We start from the raw sequence: 17,693 nt of genomic DNA on the forward strand, positions 1-17,693 counted from the left end.
TAGACACACACATATATAGACACACACATATATATACATGTACACACATATATCTTTTTTTTTTTTGCATGATGCCTTTATACCTGGTCCCTTTGGCACCCCGTGATCGCACTGGCCGGTGTGCTTCTTCCATGTGGGTTTTTTTGCTTCTGAGCTAGATGACCGCTTGTTCACCTTCAAGCCTTTAAGACCCCAGACACTATCTTTTGATAGCCGGGCACCATCAGCTTTCTTCACCACATTTGCTTATGCACCCATTTGTCTTCAGCGATCCTATCATGGAGGTGTGCAGTCAATGATATGATTTTTTTGTTCTTTGATGCCTGATAAATAATCCCTTCGGGACCACTAGATCACACAGGCAGGTGTGTTCTTCCATGTGGACTTTGTTGCTTCTGAGCTAGATGGCCGCTTGTTTATTGCCTGTAACTCTTTAAGGGAGTAGGAAGCCCCCTCTTTCTACCCCCCGAGAGTCCGGGGGTTTCCAGCTGCAGATCTTGAGGATCGCATCCCAATGAGTAACCAGTACACCAGCAGAGCGCCTCCACTTGAGAGACTTGGAAGCAAGCCTACCGAGATTTAATGACTCACAGGATCTGTGAGACCAGACACGCTTGCTGCTTGAAGCTACTACGTATGGGGTAACCTAGGTGGGCAAGTTTGCCTGAAGGGAAGGTGCATTTGTGGAAGCCCGTGCCTGATGGCCTTTCACGTTTTTCTGTGATGTGGGAGAGAAGTTCTCTGTTGAGAGAGAGTTGAGAGGGCCAGGGGGAAGGAAGCAGGCTGAGGATGTGTAGAAGAATGGACCAGTACCCTTAAAGTAAGGTGACCAGATTTTAACATTGGTAAAGTGGGACACCATTGATTGGGGGGGGGGGTGTCTTGATAAAAAAGTTGGTCTATATGGAGCAACAAAACTTTTCATAGAATGCAAAAATAGTATTGTAATATATTTTTAAATTTCAACATAAGTACAATTTACAAATATAATACATTAAAATTATGTATAGTATTATTTTATTCTTTGGCATATTCCTCATTTGAGTGAATTTTTTTGGAAGATTGCTATCATTATTTAAAAGGTCATGAAATTTTTCACAAGAATTTGCTAAATTATATTTCACACATAAAATGGCTTTCAGTCTCAACATTTAATTTTGATTTTTCTGATGCCCACACTTTATTTAATGTAGTAAAAATACGTTCAGTCGTAGCATTAGTTCCTGGTAAGGACAGCGTGCAGTCCACAATTTTTAGTGCATTATTGTATGGAACATGGTTTGTTTCAAAATGATGAAATATTTCTAACCATTTGTTCTATGTTGTGATTTTTGCTGATTCCCAAGATTTAACCTTTTCCTTATCAATATATTTAAAAATAATGATACCTCATTAAAAATATCATTTTCAGAAATATTACTATATGGGAAATTTTCAGTAATATGATCGAATGATTTTTGCACATCATTCCAATTAAGTTCTTATTTTAATGTAACTCAATGAAAATGTTCAATATCATTGTAACGTACCATCCACTCTTCTAACTAATCTGTGCAGTTGCTAAAGAACTTTTTAACGTGATTAATGATATCTGCACGATTTATTGCACCTTGTTCTTCTAGCTGGCTTATACTATTACAGATAGTTAACAGAAGAAAATTATTTTCTAACTGCTCTTAACACTGAAATTTTAAATTATTAACTTCATTTGCTACTTCGATTACCGAAATTTTGTCACCTTCAGTAAGTTTTATAGAATTTTGAAAAAGAGCTGCTTGATTGTGTACAAACTCTAGCCAAGTTTTTGAAGATTCTTTTTCAAAAAACTCTTCTAAAATTCTAGGACAGGGCGCTGCCTTTGAACCCGCCGTGCCTGTCCATGGAGCAGGGGGTTAAGCTGCAGCGCCAGAGCAAGTGCTGGCGCATAACTGGGGCCGCCAAGCCTCTGCGGGTGGCCCTTTTAACCGCGAGCGACATAGAAAAAAAAATTCTAGGACATTTATCCTGTGATAGAAAGTAGGATTTCAAAGGATCATATATTTTCAAAATTCTTTCTACAGCTGGCAAAAGAGCTAACCAGCGCATTTTACTGTATTCAAGTATTTTCTGATACTCAACTTCCACAGTTTCACAAAATTCTTTAAGCATTTCAACCCGTACAGTGTATATATAGAAATAAGAATATATTTTAATAACAATATTTTCCATATCTACGGGCAACAAATCAGCAGCTGTTTGAATGGCGATGTGTATTATGTAGATTCCCTTCCCGTTCTCCCGCCGTTCCCTAGCTTGTCATGCATTCTTTCCAAAAATCAGGAGCTTTTTAAAACGCTGTAGGACATGGGACAAATTGTTAAAAATCACTACTGTCCAGCCAAAAGCGGGACATCTGGTCACCTTACCTTAAAGGGCCCTGCTGGGGGCAGCAGCAGCCAGGTTGAAACTACTACAATATACAACCCCTTTCAATCACCTGGGACATTTGCAGCTCGGGCGCGCTTTGCCAATAACACCTCGGACGCAGGGCATGTTTGCTGAAGGATTCACTTTGAGGTGACACGCATCCAGAAGCCGCTCCTGGTTGCCATGTTTTCTGGGCCCCACATGCAGTTATAGAGCCCCAGAGGGTTGTGACCCACAGTTCACAAAGCTTTGCCCTCGACCTGCATATCCCACTCAAGACTCGGGACTGTTCCTGGCTAGGGTGGCCTCCTAGGTCCCATCTCTGGACCAGACTCTTCCCGGGTTGAACTCAGACGTGGCTTCCAGCAGCCTACCAGGTTTGTCCGAGAGACCTGTCTCCGACCCGAGGCATGCTGTTCTCACAGCTGTCTCCATCCTAATAAACAGCAAGCCGGCTTCCCGGGGAAGCCTGACAAGCCTTCAGTCCTCGCTGCCACAGGCACGTTCCCTGCCAGTCCTCCTCTCAGCACATGCTGTCAGCAAGCTCCTCATGGAAGGCTGTCTGTTTGCAGTCAAACACCTTCCGGCCTCTCACTATCCCCTGGTCTGAGCCACACCACTCTGGCCCGGAGCATCCTAATAGAGCCCTAACTAGTCCCCCTGCTTCCTTCCTGACCCCCTTAGGTCTACTGTCAACACTGCAGCCAGAGAGCTCTCCTACACTGTCACTGTGATCGCGCCTCTCTTCTGCTACGTCCTTCCGATAGCTCCATAGTGCTCAGAACAGCACAAGCCCCAAGACCTGTCTTTATAAAAGAGCGCTCCACTGGGCCTTCTTCATTCCTAATCCCCGTCCCCCCACCACTCTCATGGATCATGATATCCCAGGGGGAGTCCCAAAGTCTTGTCCCTACCTGCCCAGGTGTATGCCACCCAGTCGTGCTTCAACAAGTCTCTGCAAGCCTCAATGGCTGCAAGCAAGGTCTCTCAGTCACACACGTGTCTTTCTCTTGTTAAGGACTCTTCCCAAAAAAGGGGTCTTACTTTTTTATTGCTGTCATGTTTTTCTCTTTATGAAATCCAGGAGAGGTAAATCTAGAGAGACAGTAACTGGATTACTGGTTTGTTGGGGGTCGGGCAGAAGAGGATGGGGGAGACAATGGGAGCGAATCATGACAAGTACAGGAAGGGAGAAAATGTTCTAAAGCTGACTGTGGTAGGGATTGTACAACTCTCCTCAGTGTGATTTTGAACTATTGAATTGTGTGATGTATGAATTAGATGCCAATAAAATTGTTTTTAAAAAGTAGCTTCCGACCTGATGCAAGGGGCTTAAGTGGAGAGCAAATGCCTTGAGAATGATTGGGGCAGGGAATGTATGGATGTGCTTTATACAATTGATGTATGTATATGTATGGATTGTGGTAAGAGTTGTATGAGTCCCTAATAAAATGTAAAAGAAGAAAAGAGAAAAAAATGATTAGGGCAAAGACTGTACAGATGTGCTTTATACAATTGATGTATGTATATATATGAACGGTGAAAAGAATTGTATGAGCCCCAATAAATTGTTAAAATTTAAAAAAAAAGAAAAGAGAAAAAAATGATTAGGGCAAAGACTGTACAGATGTGCTTTATACAATTGATGTATGTATATGTATGAACTGTGAAAAGAATTGTATCAGCCCCAATAAATTTTTACAAAAAAAAAAAGTAGCTTCCAAGGGGATCTGCTGGGCCAGTTCAAGGCACGATCAACCCAGAAGGGTTTTTGGAGGGATTCCAAAGCTGTAATCTTGGTTGTTTTTCCTGAGGGAAAACAGGACAGCAGCAGGGCCTAATGGGGAAGAAGTTTTGAGAACATGGAAAGCTGCCTTGGTGAGAAAAGAGCCAGGAAAGTCGCATGGAGGCATGTTTCCCCATCAGGATCGCGCATCTGCGCATTCGTGGAGGGGAGCAGGGCCATCCTAGGAGGCTGTCAGTGGGCATCTGTCCCAAATCACCCAATCGCCCCAATCTTGACCCTTAACATTTATATTTTGTTCCCCAAACTCAGAGAACATTCCAAAAGAGCCAACCCTGGAGGAGGCCAACCCTGTCGTTTGGACGTGTGCTGGCCGGAGTGCAGAGGATTCTGGGAGAGGTTCCAAAACCAAACAAACTCCCTGCCACCGGGTTGATTCTGACTGCAGGGACAGGGTAGAACTCTCCCTGAGGGTTTCCGAGGCTGTAACGCTCCATGGGAGTAGAAAGCCTCATCTTTCTCCAGAGGAGCTGCTGGTGGTTTCAAACTGCCCACCTTGCAGTTAGCAGCCCATTGTGAAACCACAGGAAACCCCTCCTTCAGAAGGGTAGAGACCAGCAGTTCTCAACCTGTGGGTCTCGACCCCTTTGCGGGGTTCAAACAACCCTTTCACAGGGGTTGCCCGATTCATTTATGGTTGGGGGTTCACCACAACATGAGGAACTGTATTAAAGGGCAGCGGCATTAGGAAGGTTGAGAACCACTGGTGTAGACAGTCCTTGGTGCAGCAAATGCCAAGAGGCAACAGATCCACATTTTGATGCTTTTGTTTCATAAAGGTTTCTGTGGGGGCTGATAGCAATATTTGTAGACTTATTGGCTATGGCTGTTAGCTGTCTGTCTCTGCCCCTCCCTGGGGTCTATGCGCCCCAGAGGAGGGGCTTTATCTCTGTCTGCTCACTGTGTTCTGTGTTACCCTCCGTGTCTTGAACTGCACCCATGATAGAGATGTCCCCACGATATGGCGGAATGAATGACGGGAACAGGATTTGAACACGCGTCTGTGGAACTCAAACTGGTGCCCTGAATCCCACTGGAGAAGGAGAAGGCTTTGAACAGGTAGAGGGAGGAACAAAGACCACCTGTGGTGGAGGCTGAGCTATGCTGCAGGCAGCTGCACCTTCTCCAGAGCTCGCCCACCCTCTGCCAGAGAGCTCTTATCCTCTGCCCGGCATGATAGGGCTCTGCAGGCTGCCCGGGCCCGAGCCCCTCATCAGACCAGGTGAGTGCTCTGCAGTCTTGACCTCCCAGGTCTTCCTCTCTCGGCATCTGGCCTGCGCTCTTCCCTTGGATGGGTAAGCTACCTAAGCAACAGTCCTCTGCCCCAGGGTCTGCTTCGGGGCAGGGAGGTACTCAGCCTAGAAAGCCCTGGCTTGTGCCCCAGGCTGAGGGAGGCATCTTTGGGAGTGGGAGCACACCAGAGAAAGACAGTGCTTCTAGCAGCCACAGCCCCTGTCAACCGATTAAACAGCCAGGTGAATGGATGGTTCTAGTGTCCGGTGACATCTCACATCCAGTCAACAGAACAGCATGGAAAGGGATGGGACGTGGTGCACACGGCCCTGCCACACCCCTCTCCAAGAAATGTACCCGGTTCCTGGCCAAGTGGATCTGAGCGTGGGCTCTCTCCCACCCTACCCCGGTCTCCACTGGGACCTCACTGTGCTGAGACAGTGCCCTGCTGAGCCAGGCTTCAATCAAAGCATCCTCTGGGCTGCACCTCTCCCTCATCCCCAGGACAGCAATCATCCCCACCTCCTCGCTCTGCGGGGTGGTTGGCCGCTGAGGGACAGGGAAGAGGGATGCGCCAATCGAGACAGCCCAGAAGCGAGGGCAGCAATCTCTCCCCTGGCATCTGGAGGCAAATAGACACGAGTTACTAGAATCATTCCTGCCTTGTGGTGTTCTGTTCTTTAACAGAGAAATGGAAGGTGGCAGTTCAAAACCACCAGCTGCTCCTTGGAAGAAAAATGAGGCTTTCTACTCCTGTAAATAGTTATTGTCTCGGAAACCCACAGGGGTGGTCCTCTTCTGTCCTGTGGGGTCACCATGAGGATGCTCACTCAATGGCAGTGAGTTTGGGTTTTGGTACCCTCCTGCCAGAAGCCCTGGAGGTGCTGTCATGTAAACCTTGGTCTGCCAGCTGTCAGGTCAGAGGTTCAAAGCCACCAGTGGCTCCTTGGGAGAAAGACGAGGCTATACTGCCCCCTTAAAGATTTATCCCTTTGGACACACTGCATAGGTTCCCTCTTGCATCAGAATTGACTCGATGGCAGTGCATTGGGCTTGTTGGGTTGTTTTGAACCCTCCCTCGGGTGTGAGCGAGGCTGGAAGGCACACATTCGTTTTCATTCAGACCCCAACATGGTGACACAGTCTGCGCTTATCTCATATCTGGAAGGTTGGCAGCTTGGACCTACCCGTGGGCACCACAGCATAAAGACCTGGTGATCGTCTCCCATGTATCTTACAGCCAGGAAATGCCAGTGGAGCTTGGGGCTGCCAGGATCCACTAGATGGCAACAGATTTGCTGTTGGGTTTGTGTGGTCCCCACCCAGAGCCCTGGTGGGCGAGCATAATGCCATACGAGTTAGCCTGTGAACTGCAGGCTAGCTGCTCCAGGGAAGACTTGGTCTCTGGAACCCATGAGGGCAGCTCTACGCTGGCCTGCCCTAGCATGTCGCCAAGAGTCAGAAGGGACTCAAGGCAGGGAGTTGGGTTACTGGTTTGGGTCCCACCTTTGTTTACTTCAGGTGGGACCAAGTGATTGGCTTTGAACAAAGGGACTTCAGCAAACATGACTGTAGTAGTTACTTAATTTCATGTCAGCTTGAAGATATCTAAAAGTGTAGGGGTGGTATTCAATCGGTCAATCAAGGCCCAGCCTGATGGTGCCCCTTGTGGGTGTGGCCTGCTCATAAGGAGGGTCCTGGGAACCTCCCTCTCTGTGCCTTCACCTTCCTGCTGGCAGACCTGATGGCTGCCATGGACACCACCACTGGATCCACAGGATCTTTGCGCCTACCGGCCTGTGATCATCCTGCCTTCTGCATCATTGCATGTGGCTGCATGAGTCTGAGGAGGGACTAGCACCGGATTTAGGGACTTGAGTCTGTCTGGGCTAGGATGTTTTCTTCATACACAAGGGCTCTTTGAGATAAAGCTCTTTCTTACACATAGATGAGTGTCACAGGATTTGTTTCTCTGGTCAACCCAGTCTGACAACAACACAACCCAAAGCTTGATGAAGCATCAGAACACAGGCCAGGGCTCCTAGAAAGGTGACTGGGAGCCAGGTTCGGTTGTCTTCACCAATGTCATCCTCATATCCAGCCCCGGGCAGTAGGGCCCAGGCTCCTCACTCTCATTGCCGATGAGGAGGAAGAACGTGAGGAAGGGAGCTGAGGAAGCTGAGCTTTTGAAGGCCTCACGGGCCAACAGTGAGCGTGGCCCCTGTTCTGCGTGAGTCAGGGCTGAACTGGGCACCGGGCACTCAGTGGGGACACACTTCCCCATGGGCCGCCCACAGGAGCCAGCGGAGGTGACAGACAGGCCACCACACACCTGTGTGGCAGAGAACCTGGTTGAGGAGAAAGGCGAGGTTTCCTCTCGAAGTCTCCCTTCTTCCAGGGGGCGGCGAGGGTCTCTCCCCTGCGCGGCAGGCACGACGTGCTCTTTCTCTCCGGTGCACTCATCCTTTCCAGATGTTTCACTTTCTTTCCGTTTGCTCACAAGGCTGCTGGGGTGGAAACATCAGCCAAGCGTTACAGGAGAACAATGGGTGCCGGGTGCCGAGTCAGCCTCGAGCCGAGGCGGCGGCCGGCTTGTGGTTCCAGCGCTTCCTCCACAGGAGAGCTGACGGCAGTGACGGGGAGCAGTCATCACTTCCTCCCTCAGCAGAAGGCGCTAAGAAAAGCCACTGCTGCACTCTGGCCGGTGGCCCAGCGTCGGCTAGATCTTCACAGATGTCGGTGATGAGCCGGCCCTTCGAGATATCGCCAAGTCCTGGTGCCTACGAACCCCCCCGCCCCCAAACACACACACACACACGCCTCATGCACACGGGAGCTTCACTGCTTGAGTCCATCTCTGGGTCATGTGGCTCATTCCCAACGTTCAACCAAAAAGCCAGCATCCTCTGCAGCGTCAGCTTCTGGAGCTGCGAAGACATCCCAGGCTGACCGTGGTTTCTCATCTTTTGGGGATCCCTTATCACCCTCAACAGAGATCTTTCTCCTTCCTGACGCCCCTCCCCCCACGGCATCTTCCTAGCACAGATATATTGTAGATCACCATATGGAAGGACCACAAGCCCTTGTGGGGCTGAAAGGTTGCCCCCACCCTTGCCCCCGCCCAGAACCGACTTGCCTGTCCCCAGGGGACAATATTGCTCACAGAGGGAATGTCCAAGCTGGATTCAGGAGCTCTCTTCCTGTAGTGGTGATGGTTGACATCCTGCCCGGCCCTGCGCTTCCTTCTCCCTCAGGGTTGCGTATACCCCCACCTCTACCTCCTGCAGCTATCCCATACACCAGAAGCAATGTCATTGCTAAGTACTAACCCAAGAGATAGGAGAGCCCATGGGTTCCAGAAGACACAGCGTCATCCATCAAAGCTTCGAAGGGGAAATCATCTGAATTAGTTCTTTCTTTCTGTATTATCTAAATTGTTTACTCATCTAAATGTAAATGGGTAATAATATCAGTCCTCAATAGCAACAAAACCAAACTCACTGCCCTGGAGTTGATGCTGACTCCTAGCAACTGTCTCAGACAGGGTAGAACCACCCCGGTGAGTTTCTGAGACAAACTCTTGACAGGAGTAGAAAGCCCTGTCTTTCTCCCAAGGAGCGATGGGTGGTTTCGAACTGCTGACCTTACAGTTAGCAGCCTAACTCATACCCTCTCTGCCACCACGGTTATTGATCTTTAACAAGAAAAGACAGTTGAAACGTGGGGTGTGTTCACTCAATGAAGTCTGACCAGCGTCAGCACTGCCTTTAACAACGTGGACACATTGCAAGAATGCAATGAGAGGAGCACAAAAGAGCATGCGCTGTTAGGATTTTGCCTCCGAAGCTCCAGAGCAGACAAGGAATCTGTGATCGTGAGAGTCAGAAGGGTGGGCGGGAAGCTTTCTTCCCTGGAGCTGAGAGGTGGTGAAGCTGGTGCAGACTTGGGCAAAAATGTAGACACTTAGGTGTACACTAGCACTTGAGATGTGTGTGCTTAACGCCATGCAAACTATACTTTATTCTTCTAAATGGATCCCTGAAAGGTCCTTAAAAACCAAGCAAAGCACAACAAAACGCCAGTGAGGAGTGCCTGGTGATGATGGGAATTTCAGGGTTCCTTCCCATGGAATCTTCTGAACCATCTGAAGTCCCCAGGTAATTCTGATGCAGCTGGTCATGCATCACACCCTTCTGAGACCCACTGGCCAAGGGTCTCGGCTGGAGGCACAGTGATCGGCTCTGTGTTGTAGTGGACTGTGCCCTGGTGGCACTGTGGTTCGGTGGCGGGCCAGTTGGAGAGCAGAGCCGGCAGCCCGCTCCTGTCAAGATTCCCTCCAAAGGAGGCCCTGGGGAAGTTCTATCAGCCTACAGGGTCCTTATGATCAAAGTTTTAAAAAACATTTTATTAGGGGCTCATTCAACTCTTATCACAATCCATGCATATACATACATCAATTGTATAAAGCGCATCTGTACATTCTTTGCCCTAATCATTCTTAACTCAATGGCATAACCACCACGTACTGGATTGAAAGGTGTCTCTCAAAAAGAGAAACTCAAGTACAGTTCTGGAACTTGTGAAGATGCGCTGTTTGGAAATAGAGTCTTTCCCATGTAGTGAAGTTCAGAAAGAGCGATACTGGATTCTGGTGGATCTCCAGGGACTGCGGCCATCACAGGGAGAGGAAGAGTCAGGGAATAGGGCGGCATGCAGACAGGGGGCGCAGGGGCTGAGGTGGGAGTGATGAGGCGACAAGCCAAGGAATGCTGGCAACCACCAGCAACTAGGACGGAGGCAAGGAAAAGACTGGTCCCCAGAGCCTTCAGTAGGCAGTGTGGCCCTGCAGGCCTTTTGATGTTGGCCTTTAGTCTCCAGAACTGAGAGAGAATAAGTTTCTGTGGTTTCAGCTGCCCAGTTTGGGGTACTTTAGGGCATCTATGGTAGTTAGAATTTTTTCCATTAAAAATAATTTTATTGGGTTCTCTTACAGCTCTTATAACAACCCCATTCCTGTGCCTGGATTCCATGTGTCGTGAGCTTTTATCTCTTATCTGTACCTGTGCACATACTGCAGTCTCACCTGAAGTGAAAGGCAGTTCTGGGGTCATGATAGTGGGGGTGAGGAATCCTCAAGGAACCAGAGGAATATTGTGTGTTTCCTCGGTGTTTCACTGTGCCCTGGTTAACTCATTCCGTCCTTGTGACCCTTCTATGAGGGGGTGTCCTATTGTCTACAACAGTGGTTCTCAATCTTCCTAATGCCGCAACCCTTTAATACAATTCCTCATGTCATGCTGACCCCCAACCATAACATTATTTAGGAACGTTGAGAACCACTGCTGTACAGAGTCATGAGGAGCCCTGGAGGGGCAGTGTTTAGGCACTCAGCTCCTACCCCAAGGTTGGTGGTTCGAATTTGACAGATGCTCCATGGGAGAAAGATCTGGGTGTCTCTTCCTAAGGAGATTTATACCTTCGAAAACCCCACGGGCCAGTTCTCCTCAGTCCTACAGGGCCAATTTGAGTCAGAATAGCTCGATAGCAATGGGTTTACACACACACACACACACACACGTTGTTAATTGCTGTTGAGTCGTTTCCAACTCATAACAACCTATGTACAACAGAACAAAACATTGAACTATTTCCTGGTCCTTCACCATCCCTGAAATTGTTCTTATGTTCCATTGTTATGCTTATTATGCTTCCCGTGGCAGGCACTGTGTCAGCCCGTCTTATCCAGGGCCTTCCTCTTTGTCGCTGCCTCTCCGCTAGTTTACCAAGGACGATGTCCTTCTCCAGGGACTGGTCTCCCTTAACAACATGTCCAAAGTACCTGAGACAAAGTCTCACCATCTTCTTCTCTCAGGAACGTTCTGGCTGTACTTCTTCCAAGACAATACATATACTTATGCCTATTCTTGCTTATACTTTTATACTTATGTTAACAGGTATACATACACATGTACACTTCACTGGTCTTGTTCCTCTAGATAACCCAGCAGAAGACAGCCCCAATGGAGCATATTAATTCAAGCATCCAGTGGGATCCCATCTGCATGCCAAGTCGCAGGCCAGATTCGGCGCAGAAAACCGATATGAAAGCAGTCCTGCTCTCAGAACACCCACCGTTTGATCGCAGCCCTGCCTAATGCGCTGTTGTCAGTCAACGTTGGAGCGGTCCCCATCTCAGGCAGGGCCCCTGGTGCATAATGGAATAAAACGCCCGCCCAGTCCTATACCAGCCCCATGATTGCTGACCCACGGAGTTTTTATTGACCGACTGACTCCTAGCCTAACTTAGTCTGGAAGCGCTGCTGAAAACCTCCTTAACATCATAGCAGCCTGCAGGCCTGCCCTGGCAGACAGATGGTGGCAACACAAAAAGGGGATTGCCTGGAGCTGAACCTGGGTCTCCCACATGGAAGGGGAGAATTCTTCCACTGAGCTCTACTGTATTCCCCTAGAGCAAGCCCTGTCGACAGCTCAGAATTACACACATGATTTGTATGTGCCTGTGTGGCTCACCATCTGCTAGTCCTCAGGGGGAGAGAAGAGGTCTTGGGTGACTTATCATTTGCCCCAGGACCTGGTAAGGCCAAGGCCAAGGCCCACCCAGCCTCTACTCTCTTCAAATTATAATATGTATGAGGCTGCTCTTTGAAAGCCAGTGACAGGAAATGTTCCCCAAGTAGCAGAAATCACGTTCCATCGCAGATGAATCATCAGTATATCTCTTTTTTCCAGCTGTCTCGGGAATGACTCAAAAGCCCCCATTGTCACTTTTTCATAAATCCGAGCTTTTCAAGAAAGCCTGTGATGGTTTGAGGAATTGAATACATTCTCCAGGACCGTGAGAGGCTCTCTATTGCATGCTAATAAGTGTTTGACACTGGCTCCCCATGGGGAAACCAACCAACCAAAAACCCTCTCCTGATCTGGAGCCTGTGCCTATGTCCCTGTGTAAATCCCCCACTGTGACCAACTTCTAGCTACCAGCGTGATATCAGTGAGCGCAGAGTAGGGAAGAGAGGCTCACAGCCAGCTGCAGCACACAGCACTCAGAGAATAGATACCACCTGGACCCTGAGAGGTGGCTTTCCACAATGACCTGCATGGTGTCTGGGGGTATTTTTTCAGCCAGTGTGTTTCACGTACGCACACCACTCAGGCCTGGGCTGCGAACTTGCGCAGTGGACACAGCCGCTGCTTCCTGCCCTTCGAGCGCTCCTCCTGCTTGCAGACCCACGGCCTTGTACTTCTTCCCCTTGTAGAACTTCCTGAGGTTCTCCTTCTGGGTCTGGTCCGTACCGGCGAGAGCTCAAGCAACGGAGCTGAGGAGCTTGGATGCCGTGCTGCCTGCCACCTGGGCAAGGCACAGCTACGACAACCCCACCTTCGGTTCGACCTGCTATGACAGCAGCCCCTTCTTCTCCTGGCAGCAAAGGCCCCGGGTCTCATTCTTGGCCACGGCTGAGCTTACAATCCTGTGCTGCCGCCTGGTCCCAGGCCAAGGGAAAGAGCCACCTGCATGTTATTAAAAGGCACAAAGCCAAATCTCTTTGAACCCTGGCCTGGAGTGTTCACTGGACCTGCTTCCTTCGGCATCACTCCCCACCCATCCTTCCACCCTCAACTGGAGTCAGTCACATCCTCAAGGAAGTCTTTACAATCTTCCCATCCCCCAAGCCAAATCCTGTTCTCTCTAATTGATTCTAACGTGTGACAGCTCCCCACAAGTTGCACAGGACGGCTCTGTCGTGAGGTTTCCAGTCATGGATAGCATGGCAGTAGGTGGGCAGGCCTTTCTTCAAAGGTGCATCTGCATGGACCAGCCATCAGCGAGCTGGGACCCAGGCCTTGGGAAGAGCTGTGAGAAGATCAAGCAACAGGAGTTAGCATGGAGAGTACAAAGAGAGGCAGGACAGCATGACCAGAGAGGAGTCGGGTGAGGCCTGGTGCCAAATTAGGGTAGAACTGTGAGAAGAGCATACCTGTGGAGAATTGTCTTAGACAAACCCAGGGGCATGGGAACAACAAGTGATCTAAAACTGATGGCGAGGAGGGCATAGGACGCCTGGGGGTGGGGGGCTTGATCAAGGGCAATGTAACCGAGATAAATTACTGAAACCCGAATGAAGGCTGAACATGACAGTGGGACAAGAGGAAAGTAAAAGGAAATAGAGAAAGAACGAGGAGGCAAAGGGTATTATAGAGGTCTAAATATAGGCATGTACATATGCAAATATATTTATATATGAGGATGGAGAAATAGATCTATGTGCATATATTTATAGGTCTAGTATTAAGGTGGCATATAGACATTGGGCCTCCACTCAAGTATTCCCTCAATACAGGAACACTTTGTTCTATTAAATTGGCATTCCATGATGCTCATCTTCCCAACACGATCGCTGAAGACAAAGCAGGTACATAAGCAAATGTGGTGAAGAAAGCTGATAGTGCCCGGATATCAAAAGATATAGCATCTGGGGTCTTAAAGGCTTGAAGATAAACAAGTGGCCATCTAGCTCAGAAGCAGCAAAGCCTACATGGAGGAAGCACACCGGCCTGTGTGATCACGAGGTGTCTATGAGATCAGGTATCAGGCATCAGGCATCAAAGATCCAGAACATTTGCTACCAAATACAGGCATGTACATTTATGTATAACAATAAGGAAATAGATCTGTGTACATATATTTATATAAGTATCAAGTTAGCAGATGGACATGGTATCAGGCATCAAGGACCCAGAACAAAAAAATCATATCAATTTGAATGAGGGGGAGTGCAGCGTGGAGACCCAAAGTCCATCTGTGGACAATTGGACATCCCCTCACAGAAGGGGCACAAGGAGGAGACGAGCCAGTCAGGGTGCAGTGTGGCACTGAAGAAACACAACTTTCCTTAGTCCTTTAATGCTTCCTGCCCCACTCCACCCCCGCCACTACCATGATCTCAGTCCTAACTTACAAATCCAGCTAGACCAGAGAATGTACACGGGTACCATAAGAGCTGGGAATCCAAGACAGATAACCCCCTCCGGACCAATAATGAGAGAAGCGATACCAGAAGAATAAGGGGAAGAAAGGGAGAAACAATCACAAGGGTCTACATATAACCCTTCCCTGGGGGATGGACAACAGAAAACTGGGTGAAGGGAGACATCGGACAGTGTAAGCTATGGCAAAATAATAATTTATAAATTATCAAGGGTTCATGAGGGAGGGTAAAAAATAAGGAGCTGATACCCAGGGCTCAAGTGGAAAGAAAATTGTTTTGAAACTGATGATGACAACAAATGTGCTTGACACAATGAATGTATATATATACACATTGTGATACATATATACATACAATATGTATATTGTGATAAGAGCTGTATGAGCCCCCTAATAAAATGATTTAAAGGAAAAAAATTGTGTTAAAGACTTGGAGTAGGAAGGCTTTAATAAGATCGAAAGACATACTGTCTCATTCAAATGCTGTCCACAGTTAGAAAGCAGGTGTATCTATATCCCAGGTCTCTGCCATTTTCTCTACCATCTTCAGGGTTGGTTTTCATCTTCAAGTCTGGCTCATGTGTCAGGACAGTGTCCACATTCCAGGCAGAAGGAGGAGGAACGCAGATGGTGAAACTCTTGGCTGAGTCAGCCTTTCTTAAAGATCCTCTCCTTGCAGCCCTTCTGTTTACAATCGTATTGTTTAATTACTTCTGCTTCCAGTCTTCTTGGTCATCCCACCATGGCGTGCCCATTGTTCCAGCACCATGGAATCCACTGGCTCAGAGTTAAACTTAGGAAAGGCGCTCACTTCCTTTTCCCTCCTCCACTCAGTCTCCAAGCCAGAGGCACCATGTTGTCATAGTTTTCTAGTCGGTATAGCAACAGGGAGATGCCTAAGGGTAAACACTAGGTGCTAACTGCTGTGTTTTTACCAGTGTTGGTCAAAGGATGGGGACAGTATGTATCCCAAAGGGGGAAAGCAATTCCTTGTGGTCTCAATGACAGCCTTGGATTTCCATGGTCATGAATCTTCTAAATCAGTGATTCTCCCCTGTGGTTCACGACCCCTTTGGGTGTCAAATGACCCTTTCACAGGGGTCACCAAGTCACAACAGTAGCAAAATTACAGTTATGAAGTAACAACGAAAACAATTTTATGGTTGGGGGGGTCACCACAACATGAGGAACTGTATGAAAGGGTCGAGGCATTAGGAAGGTTGAGAACCACTGAACCAAATTGTTGTACAATAATTCAGCTAGTGGAAGTGTTAAGCCAAACTCTATTTGCCTAAGAGGAATGGGTGACACTACATCTAGCCAAATAGAAGAGATTTAAGTGGTAAGGCAGGAACTGATAAGAATACTGCCCATTTGGGGGCGGGAGGATGGGAAATGGTTTGAGTGTATAAGGTAAATCGATACTCAATTTCCTTATAACTTTGTTTCCCAGATACTAGTATACAAAAATAGATGGAATACACACCCTTCAGGCAACTAACAGTCATTGGCAATCAGGTTCCTTGAATGTTTTTTTTTATGTGCAAACAATCAACTCCATCGATGTTGGAAGCGAATATGAAAGTCCCTCTTAGTCCTCATCCATTCAGCATGGAGTCTCCAGAAGTAGCCAGTCTCAACAGTCAGGTATGATTCCATCTCTTACTCTCCACGCTGAGTTAATCCCCGTTGACTCTTGCAAACAGTAATGGGGCGGTCTACTCTTTTGAGAAGGAACTAACCAACTGACATGCAATAAAAAACTGAGCGTCTCATTCTGGTAAGGTAGCTGAGATAGTTAAAATTTGTTATACCAACCTGGCCAATAACCACATGTGGGGTTAATTGAAGGGCATGGAGATAAGAGGCTCAATGAGCCTCGCCTTTCTAGTTCTCAGGTCTCTTGCTTTCTGATGGTCGGACCAGGGTGCAGCTGTCTTAGTCAGTTCCCTGCTGCAGCTGGCAAGGCTCACTTCCTGCCAGACATCCCTGAGGAGAAGCCACATGGACCTAACCCGATGCAGCCCTGGGTGCTGGAACAGCCATGTGGAGACCCCTGACAGCGCTGAAATGCTTACACGCTGATTTGGCTTTCCTCCTGCAGTCAGTGTCATTGCGTGTACTTTGTGAGATGGAGGAAGACTTTGTGGATTGGTGTTGGACATATGGGCTAGTGTTAAACTTGTGGGCTTGGGCAGCACTAGGTTGGGGTGTTTTCTTGATGTGCACTTACCCTTTACATAAAACGCTCTCTTATACATGAGTTTTTGTGGATTTGTTTCTCTAAAGTTCCCAGACTAACACAGTGGTGCTTTTCAAATTCAAATATTTTTTATTCTAGGAGGTACAAATAGTAAGATGTTGAATTGACCCAAGATATGAAACTAATAATTTGTAATTTTATAATTTATCTATGAGTAATGAGAGTGGGAGGGGGGGGAGGGAAAAAAGAGAAGCTGATACCATGGGCTCAAATAGAAAGTAAGTATTTAGAAAAGAATGACGGCAACATATGTACAAATATGCTGGATACAATTGATATATGGATTGTTATAAGAACCCCCAATAAAATGATCTTTTAAAAAAGAAACGTTTCCCTTCTTCTTCATTGACATAAAGCTGCTGTTTGCTCTAGCTGCGTCATGGGCTTAAATAAAGCGCAGCTGCCTGTGAATAAATCTGTTTACTCCCTGAGCCAACTTGAGTGAATTTTGAGTCATTAGTAATGGCAATCAGAGTAATGGCAAAGAGAGAAATTGAAAACAAAAAACCGAAAGGGGAAAAAAGTCCTTCCTAATGTGCAACTTTTGAGAGTTTGTGTCATTCTCTGATAACCAAGAAGGAGCATACTAATTGATAAAAATCCCTCTCAGCCGAAAAAAATGTCTCTCATTATATCACTCATTGGTCAGTTATGTGCTACCTACTTGTCCCCCTTGCAAGGCAGAGGCAAGGGTTTAGGCTGTGGCAGGATCTCTAAAAAGTCTCTATCTTCTCAAATGAGGGTAGGAAAAACACCACAGCCCATCCTCCTGTAAATGAAAATTCCCCTCAGACTCTGACTTATGGATGCAAGGCAAGAGCAAGCTTTTTCAAGATTGCAATTTCCACTCTTACTTCCTACTGCGTGTCAATTCACCGCCTCCATGCATGTCTCCCGGGGCCTCCCAAAAATCGACAGGAGAGAGTTTTGAAACTGACCTAAACGGCATTATGGGAGACAGTATCACATCAGTTCTTAAA

General features: G+C 47.6%; 1 long non-coding RNA gene and 1 other non-coding gene across 2 annotated transcripts in view; one reads left to right on the plus strand and one right to left on the minus strand.

Annotated features, from left to right (window-relative positions):
* The window catches only part of LOC142430903 (uncharacterized), a 121,986-nt gene that overhangs the window by 29,638 nt on the left and 74,655 nt on the right, over nt 1-17,693 (minus strand). The window lies entirely within an intron of this gene.
* LOC142431246 (small nucleolar RNA SNORA76) lies at nt 1,850-1,979 on the plus strand. The gene has a single exon (XR_012780781.1). It is a non-coding gene; the product is annotated as a small nucleolar RNA SNORA76 (small nucleolar RNA).

The sequence above is a fragment of the Tenrec ecaudatus genome, chromosome 17, assembly GCF_050624435.1.
Source record: "Tenrec ecaudatus isolate mTenEca1 chromosome 17, mTenEca1.hap1, whole genome shotgun sequence".
Taxonomy (NCBI): Eukaryota; Metazoa; Chordata; class Mammalia; order Afrosoricida; family Tenrecidae; genus Tenrec; species Tenrec ecaudatus.